The sequence below is a fragment of the Tupaia chinensis genome, unplaced genomic scaffold (assembly GCF_000334495.1).
Source record: "Tupaia chinensis unplaced genomic scaffold, TupChi_1.0 Scaffold144211_1, whole genome shotgun sequence".
Taxonomy (NCBI): domain Eukaryota; kingdom Metazoa; phylum Chordata; class Mammalia; order Scandentia; family Tupaiidae; genus Tupaia; species Tupaia belangeri.
Genome location: NW_006204069.1, coordinates 175,528 through 179,474, shown reverse-complemented (window position 1 = coordinate 179,474; position 3,947 = coordinate 175,528). Strand labels below are relative to the sequence as shown.

General features: G+C 47.7%; 1 long non-coding RNA gene across 2 annotated transcripts in view; it reads right to left on the bottom strand.

The window, feature by feature from the left end:
* The window catches only part of LOC102475509 (uncharacterized), a 26,323-nt gene extending 24,852 nt beyond the window's left edge, over nucleotides 1–1,471 (bottom strand). For both annotated transcript variants that reach the window (XR_337080.1, XR_001369591.1), the window contains exon 1: nucleotides 1,376–1,471. This is a non-coding gene — a long non-coding RNA (uncharacterized LOC102475509). The remainder of the gene's footprint in view (nucleotides 1–1,375) is intronic.
* Between the last annotated feature and the right edge of the window lie 2,476 nt (nucleotides 1,472–3,947).

Below are 3,947 nucleotides of genomic sequence, written 5' to 3'. Positions count from 1 at the left end.
AAAAAAAAAAAAAGCCCCCTCAGGGAGAAATGCACTCAGGAGCTCTGTCCATATGCCACACATTTCCCCCAAACTGACAAAGAGTTATTTTGAAGGTCCTTATTTTGGGTACAGGAATCTTTCAAAAATGAACTAGACAGGATGGAGAAATAGAGAAGAGGTTGTGGTATGACCACTCCCCACTGGAAGATGCTTTATCCCTTTCCCTTTCCTTCTCTGACAGGACCAAACACACTCTAACATTTAATAAATATGAGAAAGAAAAAGAAAATGTAGACTGTGGCTTGTCTCTGACTTCTTCAAGTGTGTCTGGTTCTATTCTTGGTACAGCTGCTGACCAAGTATGGCAGACCAGAAGGAGCAGCCCCAGGGCAGAGGTCACATATGTGCCCAGGGCTTGGGTATCCTCCCCCATTCCCACGTGACAGCCATCCCTGTGGTCAATCTCCATGTGTCTAGATAGCCAGTGAGGCAAGAAGACCACCAGCTTTTGAGATAATCAGTGTTGGCATTATTTGCTCCATGAAAATCTGAGAGCTGTAGGTAAACCTTTTACAAAACAGAAACAAGAAACAAAGGGAAAGCATCCAAAGGGGACACTCACCAGGGAGGCAATTCACTAAGGAGTGCCCTGTCCTCCAGGGTTCCTGGAAGAGGTATCCCCGGGCTGGGTCATTTTGAGAGGCATCTATCCTACTAAACCCAATTGTGCTAAGGGGACATGAGATTCAGTCTTGGTGTGATCACCCACAGCCTACTAATCACTGCAGAAATGTGACCTGAGGAAGTTGAAGGGCAGTAGAGGCCTTGATAGGAGAATGGGTGGGCAGACCCAGTGACCTCCACGGAGAGCAGAGGTGGGTGGGAGGATGCCAAGGCACCTATTCAGGACTACAGCTCAAACTGCCAAGAGACTCCTAGGCAGGTCTGGGGCCCAGGGACAGGACCTGCAAGCACGAAGTGCCAGAGCTGTTGGTGCCCTCTCCCACTCGGGCACAGTAATATTTGCAATTCATCAGCTGCCAAATAAACGTCTTTCTAGGCTTTTTATTGAGAAAAAAATAAAAGGCACCCAAGATGATTAAAGCTAATGTGTGACTTTATGGTTTCAAAAGGCACAGGGGTGAGGGAGTGAGGTCACTGCTGGGCCCAAAGAGGGGAAGACATCAGTCAGCCTGGCTTGGTGGTCCCACTCAGGACCAAATCCCTGCCCAAGCCCATTCCCAGCCACGACTAAGCTCTAGCAAGAGCCAGGCTGCAGGTCTCAGGAAAGTCCTCCCAACTGGCTTGTAGCCTCCCCACCTCCAAAAGACCATCACTGCTGCCGCGGCCGTAGACATCACGATCTTATAAATTTGCCTGATAGGGCGCTCACCTTCGCATGAGACCCGCTGAGGTCTACTACCACCGATGCTGTCATCCTAGCTATGGATCCACCACCCCTCCTTTCTGCCGCCCTAAAGCAGCAAGAGCAGGGTCAGCCCTAATAAAGCGCATTGTCAACAAAGCGTTGCCATGGTGCCGGCCTTGGTCCGTGCTCCATGATTGGTTGGGCGTGAAGAGCAAGTCCTGTCCTAGGGTTAGAACTCACGGTGGTTCGGTGCCCAGCCCCGCCCCTCTGGCTCCTAGATATCCTTGCGCCCGCTGTAGTGCGCAGTGTCCGCCAATCAGCAAGCGCGGGGCGTGGCCAGCGTGAAGGTGACTCTGTGGGCGTGGGCTGCTGGAGCACCTCTCTCTGTGCTGGCTGGACTCGGGGTAGGAATGTTTGGGCTGCGGGATTCCTGAGCAATGGAGCTATGGAAGTGGCCGGTTGGGGCACGGGTCACTGGCTCAGCATGGAGTCTGGGCGGTGGCGGCCTTCATGATTTGAAGGGACCATGATCAAGCTGGGGATCCGGGAAGGGCACCCTTAGGGCCTACAGCACCACTTTAGGGAGCAAGCAGGTATGCGGGAAATGGGGCTGGGAGCAGTCCGAGGGTAGCTGGGGTCGACCACGACCACCCCTGCCATTCTCGCGGCCCCCACTTGTCGCTGCTTCTGACATGGCTGCAGGGCTGTTTTTCTAAGGGCGCCATCCACGGCCTGGTAACTCTCAGGAGACCTCATTAACCTGATTTCTTGTCATGGCTAGGACTGTAGGAGCGCCAGGTCCATGGTTCTAGGCCCTGAACTTGAAGTGTGCTCCCCACTGCCTACTTTGGTTTTAATCTACCTTAGCTGTGCCTGAATAGACTACACAGAAATATATACTATGGTGACTGCATGTTCTATCAACTTTAAAAAAAAGTACAAATTATTAAGTTTTACTCAAGTTTAAGGTAGAAAAAGTCAGAGGCTTTTCCTTTCTGAAAGTTCTAACTGGTCATTTCTTTTTCTGTAGAGTCCTGCTATTATGTGAGAAGTATTCCAAAAGACTGTTTATCCTTGGTAATTATTCCTATGAGTAGGACTGTTCTAGACCAAGTCCTATGCCAGAAGTTTCTCAACCAGGGTTGATTCCCTCCCCCGCACCCCCTTACCCAGGGGACATTTGGCAGTGTCTAGACACATTCTTGGTTGTCACTGGTAGAAGGAGGCAATGCTACTAGAAGCTTGCTAGCGGGTGAAAGCCAGTGATGTAGATAAACATATTAGGAGTCAGGACAGTCTCCAAGACCATGTGCTTATTACCGTGGCTGAGTAACCCTGCCCTAGACCATAGCTGTCAGGTGCTGGGAGCCCAGCAGGGGACTAAAGTAGAGGACAGGTGTAAAGTGCTAGGAGTTTTTCTAGAGTAGGGACAAGGAGGCCCATAATAACACCTTTTGCTGCTAATTTTTGGGTCCCCAGAGAGTATGTCAAGCCCCATCTGTTGAAGTAGGCATATTTAACTCTCATGACAGTGCTACTGAGACGGGCAGTGTTTCTGTTTCATGGGTCAAAGGAGCTGTGGTTCAGAAGCCTCAAGAGGTACTGCAGTTTGGAAGGAGTAGGGATGAATCTGAATGAAGTCAGCCCATCTGAACATGTGCTTTACTCACCTGCGCCAAGAGCTCTTAACTGTTCAGATGAAGTACAGGTATCCCGAGCCTGTTTCTTCCCATGGAGTGGCCACCCCTGTAGATTAGACCCACTAATCTCTCTCGCTAGTCTTGGCCACTTCAGTCCTCCAGTTTTTTTCCCACACACCACAGTCATCTTTTCCCCAAACTGAAACCTTTCACAATTTGTTTCCTTACCCTCAAGATAAATCCACCATCTTTATCATGACCAAGAAAATTGGGAGTTGAATTCAATACATTTTTGTTAAATAATTCATCTGTTTGAGTAAGAATCACAGAATTACTATAAGATGTTAGTTACTCATGGTTATGAGTAGAATTGTATCTTTTTAAAAAAAAGTTCCCCCCCCAATAGGGTGTGTGTAGTCATGAGAGAGAGAGAGAGAGACAAAGACATTGAGAGGAAAAGTGAGAAATCACCCTGGGGGGCAGGAGGATATGGCTATTCCACAATTTTTTCTCTCCCATTCTCCTAGAATTTTGTGCACACACACACATGTTCCCAGTGTGGTTTTTAAGCCACTGGGTCCAGTACTTGAACTGAAGTAGATCATGTAGAAGGCCAGTGCCTTAACACTATGTCCCCTTGGCCCCTAGTATCTTCATCCTAACTTGATAGGATCTGTGAAGTTTCTTTCTGTAAATGAAGATGCTTAGGAAGCAGTATTTTGCTTGTATAGAATGGGATCCTTGACCATTGGGTAAAATCACATGTATACTTTTTAGTTGTGAAACCAGCAGTAAGCTTATTGAAATGAGTATATTAGGAAGGTTTATGTTGTTTTACTTTAAATATACAGATAATTAATTTATATCTTTTTTTATATCTCCAACAATCATGGTGAATATGCAATAGGCTTTAGTAGTCAGGCTTAGTTAAATTGCAGTTTGTGATAAAATAAACC